The 22539-nt window shown below is 40.1% G+C and overlaps 1 long non-coding RNA gene across 2 annotated transcripts in view; it reads right to left on the bottom strand.

Moving 5' to 3' along the window:
- The window catches only part of LOC133234405 (uncharacterized), a 392262-nt gene that overhangs the window by 40335 nt on the left and 329388 nt on the right, over positions 1-22539 (bottom strand). For both annotated transcript variants that reach the window (XR_009732129.1, XR_009732128.1), the window contains one exon: positions 2654-2730. This is a non-coding gene — a long non-coding RNA (uncharacterized LOC133234405). The remainder of the gene's footprint in view (positions 1-2653; positions 2731-22539) is intronic.

Consider the following 22539-nt stretch of genomic DNA (forward strand, 5'->3'; position numbering starts at 1 on the left):
GGTGTCAAAGGCAAAATAAAGAGCTACAACTCTTTGTGCTTGCTGACCAAGCCTGGGCAGAGGTCTGGGAATGGTTGTGGGGTGGCAAGAGCACGGGGCTGCTGGACTCCTCCTCTGGGGTCCACATCCTCAGTCGGCTCTAAACCCAGATTACAGAAGGCGCCTTTATCACTCCCTTTGCTCAAATCAAATGTTATCAGGAAATCTGCTTTTCTTGACCTCGGCAGCATGTGGATGGAATGTAAACCTAAGCATACTATGGAAAAACTAAAAATAGTAACAGAAAGCAATAGTACTGCTTCTGTGTTCAAAGATGTTGGCTCTAAATGGCAGAGGAACGATTGTTTCCACTTAAAGTGATTGATATGTCTACATACACTTGAGAGATAGAATTTCATTACCTATTCTTTCTGCAGGGACTGACTGAACACAGTTTCAAAGGAAATAGGGAGCATATTTGTATAACAGAGTACCACTTTCTTCCACAAAATGGAGAAGGAAAAAAAAAAAAAAGCCAGCATAGAAAGGGAAAAATTGTGGATGTTAAATAAAGAAAATAAAGATATTGAAAGAGCGAAGAAATTACTACCACAGAAGAACGTTCAATACATACAGTAATTAGGCTTTTAGCTTTCTGTTCAATGACAGTGAAATATTTCTATTGGTTCACTTGCAGAAGTATTTATTTTTAAATTACCTGTAATGATTAAGCACAGAAAAAAAATAAGGATTACAAAAGGCAACCTAACAAAATTCAATTTATTCCATAATAATACTACTTAAGAACTAATGCTTTCATTTTGTGTAAGGCATTTTGAAGACTTAGAAACTCAAGTTTCCCAATATCTTGCAGATGATTTTAGAAGAGAAAATTAAGAACTCTAAACTCTAATTTGGGGTCAAACATAAGGGAAAACAACTTAATGAGCTCCTAAAAATGCAATGTTCTTTTATAAAATGAGAAATCCTTCTGTAACCTGAAAAATCTGTTTTCTCTCAAATATTTTTCTCTAATGCTGTTTGGTTACCTCCTAAAGTCATTATTTCCAGCAGTCACAGAAATCCTCAGCTGTGTAGGCGGTCCCAGTAAATTTAGCAGCCAAGCCACATTGTGACATGTTAAGAATAGGCGTCCATAAATCTTCTCCAGCTTCTCTTGAAAAGATTAAATCTTTCTTTTCAAGAATTTGCTAAATTTCTGGAAATGCTGTAATATAATAAATGACTTGTAGACAAGTCTGAAGAGAGAGTAGAAGATAATGGAACCCCTTGTCTCACGAACCAAAGCAGAAGCTGAAGAAACTTCTGGACCTTTCACTTTACCCAGCAGTAAAAGGGGGAAGAGCTGCTTGCAGTAGCTCTTGGACATGAGCAGAGCCCTGTCAACACCTCCAAAGAAGCCCCTCTATTGTTAAGAGGGGTTTCTGTTTTCAGGACCAATCTCTTTAGAACGGAAATGTTATAAACAAGGTTTCAAACAAAGTAAAAGTTGCTTAGTCATATCCAACTCTTTGTGATCCCGTGGACTGTAGTCCATGGGATTCACCAGGCCAGAATACTAGAGTGGCTAGCCATTCCCTTCTTAGGGGATCTTCCCAACTCAGGGATCGAACCCAGGTCTCCTGCATTGCAGGCGGATTTTTTTACCAACTGAGCCACCAGGAAGCCCTTCCAACAGAGGAGACCTTCAAGAATCTGAATTTCATTGTTCTTCCGTATACATATTTGAGGAAGATGATTTAGGATCACTTACTCTGTCCCCCCAAATCTACTTCAAATATATTTCCTAAGCTTCCTCTGAATAGGAGGGCTTCCGTTGTGGCTTAAATGGTAAAGAATCTGCCTGCAATGCAGGAGACCTGCGTTTGATCCCTGGGTTGGGGAGATCCCCTGGAGAAGGGAAAGGCTACCCACTCCAGTATTCTGGCCTGGAGAAATTGGAGAATACTTCAGATATATTTCCTAACCTTCCTCTGAATAGGAAGGGCTCACTGCATTGAGATATACATGGAGGAGGCTTTATCTACTTAATATGTGTCTCTGTGAGTGTGGGCTGCCTTAACAAAGTGCCATAGACTGGTGGCTTAATACCAACAGAATTTTATTTTTCCCAGTGCTAGAGGCTGAAAGTCTGATATTAGAGTGCCAGTATGAATGGGCTCTGATGAAAGCCTTCTTCTGATGTGCATACTTCTCACTGCATCCTCCCAGGGTGGAAAGAGGCTAGAGAGCTGTCCAGAGTCTCTTTTATAAGAGTGTTAATCCCATTGGTGAGGGTTCCAACCCCCATGATCACATCACCTCCCAAAGGTCCCACCTCCTAATATCATCCCATCGGAGGTTAGCATTTTAACATATGAATTTTGAGATGACAGAAATATGCAATCTATAACAATGTGAGTAGGAGAAGCCTAGACTGTCTAGCATAAGCCGATGAGGAATTTACTCACAGAATACTGGACAGGTAAGAGAACTGAAGAGAGGCAATGAATGGGCTCTGGGAAAGGAGGATCCAAAGTTGCTTCAACGTAGTCAAAAGAAGGGCATTCTTACTGGGGTTTGCAACATGGAGGACTCTGCATCAGCTGTTCTCAAAGCATGTGTTTTGAAACTCTGATACTTCTAAATGCCAAGGAAATCCAGTCTCACTTACCAGGAGTCACGGGTTCTCTCACTGGCTGAGGAGGGCACAGCCATCAGGGTCATATGGAATGATGAAGGCACAGTTCCCTGGAAGAAAAAAAAAAAAAAAAAACTCCTCTTACCAAAAGAAGAAAGTGGGGATTTTGAACAGCAAGAAATGTACATAAAAGAAAAAAGAAATAATGCCATAAAAAAGCAAGTTTAACCACTCAGTCAGATAATTCTGGTTTAAAAAGCTGATCTTCAACTCTCTCGTTAGCACTTGCTCCTTTCCCCTATACTGCATTCTTCCTAAAATAGGTAAAGTTGCTCTTATTTGTATCCCATTTGATGGAACAGTGGAGAAGAAAGAGTCTGAGAAAGAACAGGAATGCTCTAGCAGGTACACACCGGCTCCAGATACCATGTGAAACCGTACCAACTAGACAGATCCATACGCATTAGACACGTTTATCTAGACATGGCTCCATACCCACTGAAAGACCCTAAAACCACATGGCTATTCTTCTCTTATACCTTTGAGTATCTTCTGACTCTTACCTTAAGAGGTAGAGTCTTGCTATTTGATTTTAGATCATTCTGTTACCAGGATGTCTATTTAACTGCAATCTATTGGCACTACTCTTTGTTAAAAGTCCCCCGAAGTGTGGTTATGTTGTGACCCTCAGCATCTACAGTTTCAAGATTAGTTTCTCAGGACATCACTTTGGACAATAAATGTTTTTTCTACTCTCCAGCAACCTCCAACCCCACATGCCAAGTCTGACTCATAAAAAAAGGACCTACAACCTGAAGAAATGGTTCTTGAGAAAATACATTTTCACCTAGGGAAAAATATATATCTCAGTTCCACTAGTCTCCAGGCTCTTTATTTATCTCTGTATCCTTGGAGCACCTAATGTGTGCTTAGCGTGATCATTAAACAAATAGCTGAAGAATCGAGTTAGCATATGAATAAACATTTACACGTGGCTGGCTATCAACCAACTTTCATCCAGAAATGTTTAGAGAACAAATCTTAGAGATTATCTCATGTAACTCTATCACTTATTATAAGCTTGGACATAGAGGCCTGGGAAAGGAAAATGACTATAGTAGGAGAGGAAATTAGAGTGAAATGTTCTGATTTTAAGTTCAATACCTTTGCCATTATAATATCCAGGTAATTCATAACATGTTCTCAAAGTGTGGCATCTCCCAGGTATACCTGTTTTTTGTTTTAATAGATACCTCTGTAGACTAAAAACCAGGTTATATTTAAACGAAGAGTGTTAGAATAATAAGGAAGCAGCCTTTGAGACTGAGGTTTGGGACAGAGACTGCCTAATTTTAGTCTTAGCCCTATACATGGTCAGTATGAGATGCTCCATTCGTATAGAAGGGACGAGCACCGCCCTGCCTTCTCAATCTACCCATAATCTTCACGGTTCAGCCCCCAGACTAGGAAGAGCTGACTCAGGGGGATATTTCCTTGGGATGCCATGATAACCAGAACCTCTATCTATTGGCAGGCTTAAGTGATCTTTGACGGAAGGGGGTTGCATTTCTGCGGTCTTTGTCTTATATTTTTGCCCCATTCAAAGCAGAGGGCTGCTGCCGGTGCCTCCGTTGTGAGAGGGAATGCATGGTGACAAGAGAGCCACTCCAGCAACCAGCTCTGATCTGCCATTGATCACCTTCACAGTTGGGTGGTATCTTAAGCTCAGGACCTACCCCCCCCCCCCCCCACAATTAAAGTGTCTCTTCTGGCCCCATCACATTTAATCTGCTAAACACCCTTCAATTTAGGTTATATGCTAATGACCCACAATTATCTATTTCAGAACTAGACCTCATTTTTTAGTTCTAGACCCATTTATAATATATCCTAATAAACTTCTCATAGACATCCTAAGTTTGATCTACCTAAAATGAAATTCATGATAAAATCTACTTTTTATATCCTGTTTCCAAGTCAGAAATCTGAGTTTCATCCTAAAATCCTCCTTTTACTTATCAATCACATCCAATTTATTGATAAGTCTTATTGACTCATTGGAAAAGACCCTGATGCTGGGAAAGATTGAAGGTAGGAGCAGAAGGGGATGACAGAGGATGAGATGGCTGGATGGCATCACTGACTCAATGGACATAAGTTTAAGCAGTCTCCGGGAGTTGGTGATGGACAGGGAAGTCTGGTGTGCTGTGGTCCATGGGGTCACAAAGAGTTGGACAGGACTGAGCGACTGAACTGAACTGAACTGATTGATTCCAGTGGTTTGAGGAACTGGTTTCAATGCCTGGTCTCTCTTGTCTAACTGTAGAGTGGTTTTCTCAGACTGTTGATATTGGCATAATTAATACATAAAGCTATTCTGAAAAGAGATCTGGTGAAAAGTAACTCTAGCTCTGAAAATTTTCTCGGGCCAGTTAATTACCTACCCAAATGGGTTTCAACCTATCTTCCTTTCAACCTATTCAAAATGGGTTACCTAAATAATTTTTTTCACTTTGAACAAATTTGTATGAATAATATGGAAGGAAAAATGTTATCAAATATTCAAAGCAGAAAACAAACAAACTTTTCCTCCTCTGATCCTTTTGGGTTAATCATGTTGCACGGGTTTGATATCACTGAATCTACTCTAACACAAACAGGCAAAATGAGAGTCAACTGCCTGATCTAAGAGGAAGGGTTATTTTGAATCTTAAGCCAAACTCTGTGTCTTCACCAAACACCAGCGGGTAGATGTCAAATCTATTTAATTTTTTTTGTTTGTTTGTTTACAGAAACCACAATGATATGGGTAAATTACATTAAAAACATTTTGGTGATTATACTTAGCTTCATATAAAAGTACAAGAGCCACACCAAAAAATCAAGTGATAAAACACCCAGGTTACTACTGGCATTATAATATCCACCATTTTTATATAGGCTCTAAACTAAGAAAAATGAAAAGTCAAATTACATTTGCCTATACTGCTCATGAAGGGCTCTGGTAATGCCTCTGTAAAGCAGAGACCTGTGACCTAATCTGCCAATACAGAGAAAATGACATGGATATGAATCTCCACTCTTAATAGTCTAGGAGCTGCCTGGATATACTTTATTCTCATATTCACCTTTGAAAATTGGGGTCTGGTTTAAAACAAAAAGACACAGTCCCCAAAGACTTCTCATCACACCTACAATTTAGAAAATATTTTCAAGGCAATTTTCAGTACAACCTTCTGATACAAGAAACAATTCCAGACCCATTCCCAGCCCATGAAAGGAAAGTATGTCACCACTATTTGAGCCTGGACTGGGAGGATCATTTTAAATCTAATCCATTCTCTGTCACTGCAATAGTTGTCTGAAGCTCTTTCTCCTCATCTGCTAAACAAGATCATCTTCACCCACTTAAGACTTCTTGATGAAGTGTGATGGCTTTTAAGGAAATTTAAATATAGCAAATATGTTTTTAAGAATACTCTGAGTATGATTTTGTGCTTTCTACCTAAAAATGTAAAATGACATTTAATTTTAGATTTGTGTTTCCTCCAAAAAGCATTCCTTTCCCAAAATAATGGTTGCTGGCTTGAATGGTAAGGTTATGGATGATTTTGGTCTCTCTACGTTATAAACTCTGTAATACTGAGTCAACTTAAGAATTAAAATAAATTTTAAAAATGAAAAGGCTTCCCTGGTGGCTCAGATGGTAAAGAATCTGCCTGCAATGTAGGAGACCCAGGTTCGATCCCCTGGGTTGGGAAGATCCACTGGAGAAAGGAATGGCCATCCATTCCAGTACTCTTGCCTGGAAAATTACATGGACAGAGGAGCCTGGCAGGCTACAGTCCATGGGGTTGCAAAGAGTCGGATGTGACTGAGCAGAGTATGTATTGAACACATATATGTTGGACATATTCTTTAAATTATGCCCAGTATAATAAAGTTGTAACAAATAATGAGTAAAAGGAGGGAAGACCAGTAAAGAGATGGTAAGTATAGAATGGGGTAAGCATACGAATTATATGGAGAGAGGGACAGGCTGTCCTAGAAGAAAGAAAAAGCTAAACATTGCAAAATTCAGATGAAGGATAGTTCTTTAATTTAGTATCTGCTACAATTCTACCTTGCACAGCATTGTGAGTAAAAGAGTTAATTTAATTTCTCTCATGATAGGAAATATTTTCCTCCCAGGAAGAGTTAACCTCAGTTCTCATAAGGACACAATTCCAAAGAATAAATCTCAAGGAAATGTTCTCAACAATGGACGTCCCTTCCTCAAATAAACACAGCTATTTAGTGTCTATAGTTTTTCAGTTTTTGCTCATCTTTTTCTAACCCTCTCACATAAAAGGCACTGCAGGATGGGCCCAGAATCTGACTTTCAGCTCTATCTGTGTTCCCATCTACCTTTCTGTAAGTAAGCTTCAAAGAGAGGTCTAATTTAAGACGTACGGTGTGTTCAAACTTGTAGTTTCAGATAAGGATTCTCCCTCTTACATAATGCATTTTAAAATGAGAGCAAAAAGCCCATGTCAGCGTTGGATTTTCACTGCTTGGCTCTCAGTATTCTTGAGGGCTTAAACTGAAGGAGATCAGGGTTTGTGAGCCACAGTAATTAGTGCTGGTGGCAGTAAGACTCGTAGAACTGTTGATGAAAAGAAACCATAATTTCTGTTAAACTCCTTAGGGTCTTTTTTCTGAAAGGGAGCCTTGCTATATTTCTTTTTAAAGCTTGGATCAAATAACTTAAGCAGACGCTATGACAATACTATTTGAAGGAAAGAAACCTATGGTATGACTCACTCACCCACCAAAAGAGACTCACTCTATACACCTACTTTTTCCTTGGCTTTACTTTCTGAGTCCTCTGAGTCAAAGCCTTTGAAAATCAGTCTGCATGTCAAATCCCCATGAAAATCTACTTGCACACATCTTTACTGTTCATCCTTATCCATTTCACCTTTTTCAGTGTAGGCTGAAACAATTTAGTGATTCATTAATAAGGTCCACATTTACCAGAAATCTCATTTTTCTCTCCAAGCTACCACTGCTTTAGTGCCCATCACCTCATTTGCTGAAGACTAAGAGAAAATTCCTTTATCCTCAGAATTTTACAAATCCTCCAGTTCACCTCAACTCTCCTCTCTGAGAGCCTCGGTTACTGAAGAGACAAACTTGCATATCAAGGTCAGAAAACTGTCCTTAGCAGCTTCTACTCTAGTATATAAAATCATCTGATTTCATTTGCCCTTGAGAGTACTGGGAAATTTTTTAATTGAGTAGAGGGTACTCTTTAAGAATTAAATTTGGTGCTCATATCATATCCAAATACCACTGCAAATAACAGATATACTGCCTGCCACAGAGTAGGTTTGCTGAATGAGTCCTTGTAAAGATTGTAGAGCTACTGTCTGAGATTATCTGGTTGTGCAATATTTTATTCAAAAAAATTTTACTGAACATTTGCATGGCAGGCATAGATGCAATGTGCACTGTGACCTCGAATCCATCATCCTGCCTCCAAACTGAAAAGTAGCTTCGTCATTTTTAGATAGATGAAAATTTATATTTCAGACATACTTCATCTTGCAAAGTATGTCTGATTCTAAAAAAAAAAAAGTATGAAAATATCCCTTTATTTTGTAATTCTAGAGACATCTTAAATCAGAAAGAAACCAAATGCTTAAAAATTATCCTAAAATAAGGTAATTCAACAATCCTACTTACATATGAGGAGACCGAGGACTAGACTAAACTTATCTAAGGTAAAGAGGGCAGTTATAAATACCTTTTCTTGGGAGGTAAGGTGAAAAGGAAAGTTACAAATAATAACTCATCCTTTCCTCTCAATATTAGGCTGTCTCTGTGAACCCTTTCTTCTTATTAATAGTTTTCTAGTTAATCAAATAATTCCCCATATTTGTCATATATTATTTTAGGAATGTTAGTTTAACTGCAGGTTCTCATTGATTCTGCTGCCCTAAAATGGGACTATATCTGTCTTTCCATAAACCTCTGGGCATTGTCTCCAAGAAAAAGATTCTAGATTTTAACCATTATTATTATTATTAGGTTTTTCTTTATGCACTACTCGATTCTACACACATTTCATTGCGTCTTTCAGCAGAGGTGAAAACTAATAAGAAACCATAATTTATTGAATGAAAGCAGTTCATTTATTTGAGGACAATTAACTAACCCCTTTTTAGCATTCCATTTTTCCAGTTAATTTATCTCAATTACCTGGCTTCTTTATGAGATAACTTGTTGATACATTTTTGACCCAGAGTGAATGCATATTAAATGGGACTAATGTATTAACATTATTTGCCTTTACCAAATATTTCCAAGACATCTCCTTCATGAATATCAACAAAGAAGGAGAGAAACAGGGCATGCACTGGGAGTCTGTTATACAACAGCAACATTTTAGTTATGCCGTCACATTTAACCCTGTATCATAGTGAAAATTGCTTCTGGAAGCTTTAAATTTTGAAACATGAGAACAGTGGGGCCCAGCAAGGTTCAACAGCTGGTCCAATGACACACAGTTAATGAGAGGTGGGGACAAGACACAAGTCCAAGTCTGACGATAACAAAGCCTATTATCTTTCCAACACAGTACTCTGACTCACAGGCAAATGAGAAAACAAATCCCCTCTAGAGATGAGATCTGGTGTCTGGAAAGATTAAATGACATACAGCAAAGGGACACTTTGAGTCATGGAGAGCCAGGTGCCATTCCTGTGTTCTGGACTGAGGTCTGCCTTGAATGTGTCCTTAAAGCCCAATCCTCCGTAGGGAACCGTGTTTTCCATCTGTGTGTTGCAAGCTTCCCACTCAGGAAAGGTTCCAGATTGACATCTGGCAATTTAAAGTTCCCCTAGAGTTATATAGGATGAGAATCTGGCTTATATTTTCTTTTCCCAACATAGCGGCTCATCATGACTCGGCTGTCACGGGCTGTTACAGTGGTTGGCAGGCTTGGTGTGTGCAGGAAGTCGGGGTGACAGAGCCAGGATGCCTCAGTGGTTAAGGATGAGAACAGAGGTCCCGAGCACTGCCACTGACTCCAACTCCTGCTTTAGGCAGTCACTTAACCTCTCTCTGCCCAGTCTTCCCATATAGAATGGAAACAGGAACACTGATAAAAATCCTCAGAGAAGCTATGAGGCAGAGCCCCTCCACAATTAACACACAGAGAGAACAATGGAAAAGTTTAAAACCATTTCAGTGCGAGATCATTCGGTATAAATGTCATTAAAATGATTACTGTTTGGCAATTCTGGTCCAGCAAGTCTTCAATATAGCATTGGCTGCTGTGTGTAGCCAGCCTTTTAGGAACTGCTGAGGCAAGAACTGCTTTGTGGAGATTTTGAAGGACAATAATAGAAAAATCAAATTTTTAAGAAGTGCATTAGATCCTCTATTCTCCAGCTTTCCAAAGGCTTCTTGATGCCATTTTCTACATCTTCTTCAAGTTTTGCGTGATCCCTAGTCCCTGCATTAGAGTTTGCATCAAAGAAACTATCAGCTGAGAGTCACTAGTTCAATGAATCAACAGTTCAAGGCCAAGAGAAACCATAATGAAAGGTCCTTGGGACTTTAACTGTTGGATAGAATGGCTAATGGCTCTGACTTTCCTTGTATTATGTGGAAATAATTCCTAAGTGCCAAATTGTTAAGAGGTTTCATATTTCTATTTCCAGTTTCTTTGGGCTCTCTAAACATGCAGTCAGTTGCACAGGTGTATAGCTTGGGCAAACACCCACTAAAGCTTTACTGGACCCTCAAGCTCCTAAGAAAGTGACCATCCACACCTGTTCATGCCTGGGTGGCGTCCTCCTTCACTGCTTTGCTTCTCCCATCTATGTGAGAAATGAGACTTGCTCTCCATAAGATGTGCTTCATATGCTATGACTGCACTTTGGACCCTCTATTTTTTTTTTTTAAGTCAAGGTAATGAAAGAAAGAAAAAGTGAAGGCTTTTTAATAAATGCTGCTGTGGCCCAAAAATGTGTTATGCAGTACTGTGCTACTGAGCAGGGTTGGGGTTGCAGGCCACTTGCATAGGTATCACCTGGAAGTTGTATTCAGTCCCACCGAGAGCTTCAGAATCGGAATCCTTGGTCTAACAATATCTCCAGGTCATTCGTATGTACATTAAGAGTGAGAAGCACTGGTCTAGAATCTGTGTTTTAGGATAAGTAGGAAAGGTTAAGATTACAATTAAAAACCAACTACTTTTGAAATTAGCAGTTAGTATCGAGCCCCATCATTGCTACTGAGCATGTGTGCGTGCATGCTCAGTCGTGTCCAACGCTTTGCAACCACATGGACGGCAGCCTGCCAGTTTCCATTATCCATCAGATTCTCCAGGCAAGAATACTAGAGTGAATTACCATTTCCTTCTCTACGGGATCTTCCCAACGCAGGAATCAAACCCTTGTCTCCTGAATCTCTTGCATTGGCAGGCGGATTCTTTACCACTGAGCCACCTGGGAAGCCCCATTACTCCTGGAGCTTTGTCTCATATATAAAAATTGTTCACTCTTGTTGTCTGAGACATTGTGGAGAGCTTGAAAACTAATAAGGCATAAAGACCATCTTCCCACCTGTGCAGTTTTGACGACCCCCCCCTCTACTCTTCCTATTTCTGCTTTGATACTTGAGGATTTCTCCATATACACCTGATGCTACTCTCCCCTCTTTTCTAGGTAAATAAGAGGCCAGAGTGTCTTCCTAACTTCCAATCCTCTCTTCTGTCTCACCTGCATCAAACTGACAACTCTCAGAAGAGCTCAGACTAGTTTTCTTTATAAATAACCCTGAGTCCTTTAGATTTGTCATAAGAGGAGGGAGAAAGAAGCAGTGGAACTCTCTAACTAGCTTACTTTGGCTCCTGGATGCCAAGGCAGATGTTACAAATGACACAACATCTCTGCTTAGGGCCTCAGTGTGGAAATTACTCAGCAGAGCAGACACGGGCCTTTCTGTTTTACTGCCAGTTATGAGCTTGTGAATAGCACACCACACTGCCCTGATTAGTGGGTGCTTCCCCTCCCTCCTCATAATCGCAGGGACTGGAGCAGAATGATAAGAAGAGCCTCCATGATAGAGTTGGTGTGGGGCTGCCCTCTCTCTTCTCCTCTTTCATTGTGCTTTTCTTAATGCAGACAACCCTTTGAAGTGTGATTTTTTTTTCTTTTTTTCTTCTGATTTTGACCAACTCACCTGAGCCATCAGAAGCTCCATATTTCCAATGTAGTTCCCTCATCACTGTCCTGACTGAGGCTTGAAAGCACCCGAGGGAGAGCTTCGATGCTAGTGCACAGCTGTTGGGTTGTACCATTCCCTGCTGCCTACCAGGGAATGGTGGTTCTCCTATTGTACTGCAATGAATAATCACCTTAATTTTTATTAGAGGCTTATCTGCAGACCTTGCCTAACTTTTCTGAAAAGCCTGAGGGAATTTGCCAGTTGATTTAGGAGTCCTGTTAGTATAGCTGAGGGATTTCTTCTGGGAAGCTCATCCAAGATTTCAACTCTGTCCTTTTCTTTTTTTGAGTATGCAGGCAAGGGCGGATGAGTGAGCAAGAGAGGATGTCTGGGCTGGAGCTCACAGTGCTCAGGTGTGTATGACTCATTTTCTTTGGATCCCGGTGGTATAGAGCTCTGACGCTAACCTTCCTTGACTTACTGAAGGGCACAGGAGAAAAACAAGTGGCAAGTGGCTGCATTAAGGTTCTGAGAAGAGGGCACAGATGCTGTCTGGCAATGGACAATTTACCCTGTCTGTGTGATTAGGTACAGAGTTAACCTGTTAAGCAGTGTCGGACTATTTCTTTTACGATAATGAGCATCCCTCTAATCTTAAACATACACAGCTCAGAAATGTGACCTTTCAATATGTAATTCTAAAAGAGAAAATAGCTCTTGAGTCCTTTACAATGATGAAGACTTACTTTAAACCAAAGAAGAAAACTGCTTTCATCTTGAACTGCTAACTGTGATCAATTGGTAGTGGTTCTTGGAGTTCTATGTTGGGGAGAATATTGAAGCAACCTCAGGGCTCATGGAAAAGAAAACTAGAGTAAATTACATAGAAGGGAACGGCTTCATTGTACCTCATCCTTTCTCTATACCATTCATACATATTCTAACTCTTAATTCATTACTGTTTGGAAGAAAAAGAAAATCTCCAACTGCAGAGATATAGCTAGCTCTGATCAGCTCATAGGTGTTTTATTATTTCAAGATACAGGGTTACTGGGGAAAAAAAAAAAAAAAAGATACAGGGTCTACTGGATAGACCAAAGCAGCTTGCCTGGATAAATGTTACCAGCCTGTTCTAACTATACTGTACTGTTTGAACAAAACTATGCAGTTTTCTTTTTTTGTTCTGTTCTCATATTTCTCTGGATTTGGTGTTAGAAGTCTCAGGCTAAAACTGCATGACTGTGGGCTAGTCCCTCAACGTCTCTAAGCTTCAATTTCTTCTTTTGAAGGCAGATGGAAAGTACAGATATGTCAATAAAGTCACAGTAGAAGTCACTAGATATGAATTGTCTCAAAAGACTTATGAGATGGGAAAGGAGAAAAACAGAATGGACTTAGCTTGAGCATAACATAGATACTGAGTAAATGGCAGTTTTATTTGAATCCTACTAGTCTCCTTATGAAATGGAAACATCAAAATATATGGAAAAGCAAACGATTTTAGTTGCAGAATGGGTGTTAAATATTTGGAAAGAATATGGGCATTTATGTGTGGACTAGGTCCCTCTAATGAGGGGAACAGATGCACATAAATGGTTTATTCTCTAATATTTGTGAATAAATATGTGACTCTCTGGAGTCACATAGAGTTTCTTATATGGTATATCTTTTCTTTTAATGTCTAGAGGCAAAGGCTCTCTTCTAGTTTATACTGAATAGACACATAAATGTACCTATACTTTTTTTACATATCTGAGTCAGTAGGCAGTGACTGTTGATAAAGTTCATTGTAAAAGATCATCTGTAAAGAAAACTAAGAAAGCTAAAGCAATGGATTTGGTTAAGTTTCTTCAACCAAAGTGAGATAAAATGAAAATGATGAAAGTAAGGAAACAGATGTTTATAGAACAGGTATTTTCTCCATTAATAACTAAAACCTAAGTACTGTCAAGACAGGCTGATAGTGTTTATCCAGGCAAGCATAACCTTGATAGATAACTTTCCATCCACTATTCCTGCTGGCGGACCATCTCAGATGTCCTGGGCTTCAGTTCCTAGGTGATGCCTCTTCCCATTGCACACATCTCTCACTTCCAGAAAAAGGTCTGAAGGACAATTCTTACTTTGACACTTACCAACTTTGTGATCCTGGGTGAGTGTCTTAACTTCTTTCTACCTCATATCCCTCACTTGTGAAATGGAGATAATAATAAGTATTACCACTCTCATTTTCTGGTGAGGCTTGAAAGAAATATATTTGAAACTCAAAAACTTTGCGGCACAAAAATGTTAGCTTCTCTCTTCATGTTCAGTTCAGTTGCTCAGTCGTGTCCGATTCTTTGAGACCCATGGATGCAGCATGCCAGGCTTCCCTGTCCATCACCAACTGCCAAAGCTTGCTCAAACTCATGTCCATGTCCATTGAGTCAGTGATGCCATCCAACCATCTCATCCTCTGTCATTCCCTTGTCCTCCTGCCTTCAATCTTTCCCTGCGTCAGGGTCTTTTTCAATGAGTCTTCATGGTAATAATAGCATTAACTTCAACCTGAAAACCTCAATACATGAACACTGGATGGGGTTCATCAGAGGTTCTCAGGGTACAGTCTGCAGACCCCTAGATTTCCGATGCCCTTTCAGGTCTGTGAGGTCAAAATTTTTTCAAAGTAATACTAAGGTGTTATTTGCCTTTTTCACTTTATTGGTTTTGCACAGATAATACAAAGGCAGTGATGGGGAACTTCTGCTTTTTCCACATCACCGCTCATTCTAACACCACCAAAAAAGCTGAACAGACTGAAATATCAACTCTTCTTGGATCTCGAAGACAGGTCAGGACACAAGCTCCAAGACTGGAGAGACAGGCGAATACAAGGAGTCACAGAGCAGAGACTCAGAGCAGAAAATGCAGTGGAAAGCAGTGCTAGAGTAGCAAAACCTGGACTGTAATTGATGAACTGCTGGAGGCTGAATGTGAACAAGTTCTGAGAGCTAAAACTCCAGGAGGACCAAGTCACAGGGGCAACTTCACAGTTTTGTAAGTTCTACCTTAACCAGGTTGCCACAGTAAATAAAAATCTTTTTACAATTCTTACAGGGTAGGGGTGGGGAAAAGGAATGATTTTGAAATAGAACACTCTTTGCTTAACAAGGCCTCAAGAGAAACTAGTTAACCAGGACCCAATCTGATGGGGTTAGGTCATGAGAGCATGACTGATCTAGGGAAACTGATCATGAGAAACACTTGCGAAATTCACAGTCCACAGGCATAGTGTCACCAAAAGCAGTGGTGGGAAAAACTGCTATAATTTACGACGGATCAACATAGCACTGCCAAAATATACTAGTAGTTATTACATTCTTTACCAACATATCCTCTAAGTTAGAAAAGTTTGTAAAAGTTAGTAATTTCATTAAATCTCAATCTATGAATACACATCTGATGAATATTTCTATCATGAAATGAGAAATAGGAATAAAGCATATTTACTGTACACGAAAGTAAAATGGCTGTCTCAAGAAAAAGTACCTGTTTTTGAGTTGTAAACTGAACTAGCTACCATTTTCATGAAAAATTTATTTTTAAAACACTTGAAAGAATGACTGACAGATTTATGTATTTGCCATTCATTTTTTCTAAAATTAAGTGAGTTTGTTTCTTCAAGGAAAATAACTTTCAGCATTTGTTGCAAGCTATAACGTTCAAGCTTTCACATAATAATTAGAACTGTGGGAAAAGTTTATGCATTATTACAAACTTGGAAGTTTCTCTGTATGTTAAGACTTTTCTCCTAAGAACAGTGGTGAAATTAATAAATGTGGTATGACTCTTTGCTGTTGCATGATAAAAATATATCAATTTTAGAAGGTTTGTATAACTAAAAAGTAAGATTTCACAAATTAATGTCTGCCATTACAACAATATGCATGGGTAAAGATACATACAAAGTGTAAGGCAAGCTAATGTATTACCTTAGATATGCAGATGACACCACCCTTATGGCAGAAAGTGAAGAAGAACAAAAGAGCCTCTTGATGAAAGTGAAAGTGGAGAGTGAAAAAGTTGGCTTAAAACTCAACATTCAGAAAATGAAGATCATGGAATCCGGTTCCATCACTTCACGGTAAATAGATGGGGAAACGGTGGAAACAGTGGCTGACTTTATTTTTGGGGGCTCCAAAATCACTGCGGATGGTGATTACAGCCATGAAATTAAAAGATGCATACTCTTTGGAAGGGAAGTTATGACCAACCTAGACAGCATATTCAAAAGCAGAGACATTACTTTGTCAACAAAGGTCCGTCTAGTCAAGGCTATGGTTTTTCCAGTGATCATGATGGATGTGAGAGTTGGACTATAAAGAAAGCTGAGCGCCGAAGAATTGATGCTTTTGAACTGTGGTGTTGGAGATGACTCTTGAGAGTCCCTTGGATTGCAAGGAGATCCAACCAGTCCATCCTAAAGGAGATCAGTCCTGGGTGTTCACTGGAAGAACTGATGCTAAAGCTGAAACTCCAATACTCTGGCCACCTGATGCGAACAGCTGACTCATTTGAAAAGACCCTGATGCTGGGAAAGACTGAGGGCAGGAGGAGAAGGGGACGACAGAGGATGAGATGGTTGGATGGCATCACCAACTCAATAGACATGGGTTTGGGTAAACTCTGGGAGTTGGTGATAGACAGGGAGGCCTGGTGTGCTGCGGTTCATGGGGTCACAAAGAGTCGGACACGACTTAGCGACTGAACTGGACTGAACTGAATGTATTCTAAGCTAAGGAGAACACACAAGATTTCACATGGTTTCAGATTTCTCACTGCAGCTAAACTTTTAGAAATGACCACTTTCTGAGTTTCAGTGTAACACCAAAGAGCAATATGTACAAATACTTGAAAATGTTATTAAAATATTCTTCTTTTTTCCAATTAAATATTTGTTTGAGGCCAATCTTCTTGATGTATTTCAATAGAAACAATATATTTCATTAAATTCAATATAGAAGTATACATGAAAAATCAGAAGTCTTCTATTAAGATAGACATTTGTTGTTGTTTAGTATATAAGTCATGTGTGACTCTTCTGCAACCCCATAGACTATACTCTGCCGGGCTCCTCTGTCCATGTGATTTCCCAGGCAAGAATACTGGAGTGGGTTGCCATTTCCTCCTCCAGGGGATCTTCCCAACCTAGGTATTGAACCCATGTCTCCTGCAGCTCCTGCATTGGCAGGCAGTTTCTTTACTATCGAGCCACCAGGGAAGGCAGACATTAGGATGTCCAAAAATGCAAAACAAGGTTCATCTTCCCCCTAAGTTTTTTTGTTTAAAAAACAGCTTTTTCAAATTAATGTTGACTATAACCTGTAATGATTTATTACTGTTATTTTAAATAAAATTTTCTAAGTATTTATAATTCAGTAAATGCTGCTACTGCTGCTAAGTCGCTTCAGTCGTGTCCAACTCTGTGCGACCCCATAGACGGCAGCCCACCAGGCTCCCCGTCCCTGGGATTCTCCAGGTAAGAACACTGGAGTGGGTTGCCATTTCCTTCTCCAATGCATGAAAGTGAAAAGTGAAAGTGAAGTTGCTCAGTCGTGTCCAACTCTTCGAAACCCCATGGACTGCAGCCCACCAGGCTCCTCCATCCATGGGATTTTCCAGGCAAGAGTACTGGAGTGGGGTGCCATTGCCTTCTCCGATTCAGTAAATAGTGATATATATAACTCTCATGGACAAGAGTTCTTTGGTGTCCTCAATGATTTTTAAAAATAAAAAGGGATCCTGAGAGAGATTTGAGGATTTTTGAGCTACACGCTAGGTTAGTGTTTCTCAAATGTCTTCTTCAGCTAACTGCTTCATAAACATCTACATTTCTTTTTAAAAAGTTAATTTCCCCAGTCCAAGGTCAACTGGATCAGAATCACTAGGTGGGGCCTATAAATCTGAATTTCAATTAAGCTCTGCTGGGTGAATCTCTTGCATAATAAAGTATGATGATTTATACTATAAACAGGAGTAAGTCCATACTATCCAACATATGTAAATTAATCTAACAGCAATCACAGCTCATTGTGAGTACTCTTCACTCAACATCCCTACTCTGTAACCCCACTTCTTTTCCACAGATAAATGGTTAATGTTATCTCATCATAGTTCAGTTCAGTTCAGTTCAGTCACTCAGTCCTGTGCGACTCTTTGTGACCCCATGAATCACAGCACACCAGGCCTTCCTGTCCATCACCAACTCCCAGAGTTCAAACAAACTCATGTCCATCGAGTTGGTGATGCCATCCAGCCATCTCATCCTCTGTTGTCCTCTTCTCCTCCTGACCCCAATCCTTCCCAGCATCAGAGTCTTTTCCAGTGAGTCAACACTTCGCATGAGATGGCCAAAGTACTGGAGTTTCAGCTTTAGCATCATTCCTTCCAAAGAACACCCAGGACCGATCTCCTTTGGAATGGACTGGTTGGATCTCCTTGCAGTCCAAGGGACTCTCAAGAGTCTTCTCCAACACCACAGTTCAAAAGCATCAATTCTTCGGCACTCAGCTTTCCTTATAGTCCAACTCTCACATCCATACATGACCACAGGAAAAACCATAGCCTTGACTAGATGGACCTTTGTTGGCAAAGTAATGTCTCTGCTTTTGAATATGCTATCTACGTTGGTCATAACTTTCCTTCCAAGGAGTAAGCGTCTTTTAATTTCATGGCTGCAGTCACCATCTGCAGTGATTTTGGAGCCCAGAAAAATAAAGTCTGACACTGTTTTCACTGTTGCCCCATCTAATTTCCCATGAAGTGATGGGAACAGATGCCATGATCTTCATTTCCTGAATGTTGAGCTTTAAGCCAACTTTTTCACTCTCCTCCTTCACTTTCATCAAGAAGCTTTTTAGTTCCTCTTCACTTTCTACCATAAGGGTGCTGTCATCTGCATATTCTATCTCATCATAGATGGAATACAAAAAACTGAGTTTAAAAGAGTTAGATTCTGGTCCTTTCCCCTTCACTCATGTATACTCTAGGTGCACCTGTATATTGGGTCCCTGTGTTCACATATACTTTCAAAAGGAGATGTAATCTTGAATGAAAAGGGGAAGACCCAGGATAATCTGGCAAAGTTTTAGAATGATGATTTTACTTTGGATATCCTCACCAAATTATTGATACTGCCTTGGGGGGCAAACCCAGCCACTCAGAGTGAGAATATCTGAGGTTTTCTTTTTGATTTTTTTTTATTGTGGTAAGATAAAACAAAATTTCCCATTTTAACTTTTTAAAGGATACAGTTCTGTGGCATTAAGTACATTCACATTGTTGTACCACCATCACCACCATCCGTTACCAGAATATTTTCATCTTCCTGAATTGAAACCCTACACTCATTGAACATTAACTCCCATTACAGCTTCTCCCAGGCCCTGGCAACCATTCTGAATTTCTTTTGTCTACCATTCAATGTGCAGGACAATTGTGGCAGGTGGTAACTGGGATGAATCTACAAGAGAACACCTACATCAAAGTGATAGACATGAGGACCACCCTGCCTTAGTACATACATATTTTCGTTCAGTTCAGTTCAGTCACTCAGTTGTGTCTGACTCTTTGTTACCCTATGGACTGCAGCACTCCAGACTTCCCTGACCATCACCAACTCCCGGAGCTTGCTCAAACTCATGTCCCTCGAGTCAGTGATGCCATCCAATCATCTCATCCTCTATCATCCCCTTCTCTTCTCACCTTTAGTCTTTCCCAGCATCGGGGTCTTTCCCAATGAGTCAGTTCTTTGCATCAAGGTGGCTGAAGTATTGGCGTTTCAGCTTCAGCATCAGTTCTTCCAATGAATATTCAGGATTGATTTACTTCCGGATGGACTGTTTGGATCTCCTTGCAGTCCAACGGACTCTCAAGAGTCTTCTCCAACACCACACTTCAAAAGCATCAATTCTTTGGTGCTCATCTTTCTTTATGGTCCAACTCTCACATTCATACATGACTACTGGAAAAACCATAGCTTTGGCTGGACGGACCTTTGTTGGCAAAGTAATATCTCTGCTTTTTAATATGTTGTCTAGGTTGGTCATAGCTTTTCTTCCAAGGAGCAAGTGTGTTTTAATTTCATGGCTGCAGTCACCATATTTACAACTTATTAGAAGTGAAGAAGAGTTTAACAAAAACTCCTGTCACACATGCTAGGCAGACAAACTTGAAGCTCCAGACATTCAACTGTCCAGATGCATTACGGATTTATGTTTTAATGTATCAGTCCATTATATATTTAATTATTTTTGTGCCAGGGATAACTATCATGTGTTCTGGAGCAAATTCACAGTGTTATAGATGAAATTCAGAACTGACATCAAAGGCTAAATAATTTAATTATCCATCTGAAAATTGGATCCAGCCATGGAGCACTCACTATCCACAGAAACAAAACATTTCTCTTTGGAGTACTAAGATTATTTAAAAAGTTTTTAATGTATTCCACTGGAACTTCCCTGGTAGTCCAGTGGTTAAGACTCCACATGCCCAATGCAGGTGGTCCAGGTTTGATCCCTCATCAGGGAACTAGATGCCACAAGCTACAACCAAGAGTTCAGATGCTGTACTAAAGATCCTACAAGAAACAACTAAAAAGGAAAAAAAAAAGATCCCACATGCTGCAACTAAGACCAGGCGCAGCCAAATACAGATAAAAACACATAAATATTTTTTTTAAAGTTATGTCACACAAAAATCTGGCCTCTGTAACTTCAAAACATCAGTCCTAATTTTGTCTCTGAGGAGATAGTGAGGACAACTATCAGTCTTCCCTTGGTCTCCTTTGTCTAGGCTCAGCATCACACCTCTATCAGATACTCTCCATGGAACAGGCTTTAATTCCTCCTGAACTCTCCTCCCATTTCTGGTATCAGTTCAGTTCAGTTCAGTCACTCAGTCGTGTCCAACTCTTTGCGACCCCATGAATCACAGCAGGCCAGGCCTCCCTGTCCATCACCAACTCCCAGAGTTCACCCAGACTCACGTCCAACGAGTCAGTGATGCCATCCAGCCATCTCATCCTCTGTCGTCCCCTTCTCCTCTTACCCCAATCACTCCCAGCATCAGAGTCTTTTCCCATGCATCAACTCTTTGCATGAGGTGGCCAAAGTACTGGAGTTTCAGTTTTAGCATCATTCCTTCCAAAGAAATCCCAGGGCTGATCTCCTTCAGAATGGACTGGTTGGATCTCCTTGCAGTCCAAGGGACTCTCAAGAGTCTTCTCCAACACCACAGTTCAAAAGCATCAATTCTTCGCTGCTCAGCCTTCTTCACAGTCCAACTCTCACATCCATACATGAACACAGGAAAAACCATAGCCTTGACTGGACGGACCTTTGTTGGCAAAGTAATGTCTCTGCTTTTGAATATGCCATCTAGGTTGGTCAATAACTTTCCTTCAAGGAGTAAGCATCTTTTAATTTCATGGCTGCAGTCACCATCTGCAGTGATTTTAGAGGCCCCCCCCCCAAAAAGTCTGACACTGTTTCCACTGTTTCCCCATCTGTTTCCCATGAAGTGATGGGACTGGATGCCATGATCTTAGTTTTCTGAATGTTGAGCTTTAAGCCAACTTTTTCACTCTCCACTTTCACTTTCATCAAGAGGCTTTTTAGTTCCTCTTCACTTTCTGCCATCAGGGTGGTGTCATCTGCATATCTGAGGTTATTGATATTTCTCCCAGCAATCTTGATTCCAGCTTGTGTTTCTTCCAGTCCAGCGTTTCTCATGATGTACTCTGCATATAAGTTAAATAAGCAGGGTGACAATATACAGCCTTGACGAACTCCTTTTCCTATTTGGAACCAGTCTGTTGTTCCATGTCCAGTTCTAACTGTTGCTTCCTGACCTGCATACACATTTCTCAAGAGGCAGATCAGGTGGTCTGGTATTCCCATCTCTTTCAGAATTTTCCACAGTTTATTGTGATCCACATAGTCAAAGGTTTTGGCATAGTCAATAAAGCAGAAATTGATGTTTTTCTGGAACTCTCTTGCTTTTTCCATGATCCAGCAGATGTTGGCAATTTGATCTCTGGTTCCTCTGCCTTTTCTAAAACCAGCTTGAACATTAGGAAGTTCACGGTTCATGTATTACTGAAGCCTGGCTTGGAGAATTTTGAGCATTACTTTGCTAGCGTGTGAGATGAGTGCAATTGTGCAGTAGTTTGAGCATTCTTTGGCATTGCCTTTCTTTGGGATTGGAATGAAAACTGACCTTTTCCAGTCCTGTGGCCACTGCTGAGTTTTCCAAATTTGCTGGCATATTGAGTGGAGCACTTTCACAGCATCATCTTTCAGGGTTTGGAATAGCTCAACTGGAATTCCATCACCTCCACTAGCTTTGTTCGTAATGATGCTTTCTAAGGCCCCCTTGACTTCACATCCCAGGATGTCTGGCTCTAGGTCAGTGATCACACCATCGTGATTATCTGGGTCATGAAAATCTTTTTTCTACAGTTCTTCTGTGTATTCTTGCCATCTCTTCTTAATGTCTTCTGCTTCTGTTAGGTCCATACCATTTCTGTCCTTTATCGAGCCCATCTTTGCATGAAATGTTCCCTTGGTATCTCTAATTTTCTTGAAGAGATCCCTAGTCTTTCCCATTCTGTTGTTGTCCTCTATTTCTTTGCATTGATCGCTAAAGAAGGCTTTCTT

Source organism: Bos javanicus, chromosome 21 (genome assembly GCF_032452875.1).
Source record: "Bos javanicus breed banteng chromosome 21, ARS-OSU_banteng_1.0, whole genome shotgun sequence".
NCBI lineage: Eukaryota > Metazoa > Chordata > Mammalia > Artiodactyla > Bovidae > Bos > Bos javanicus.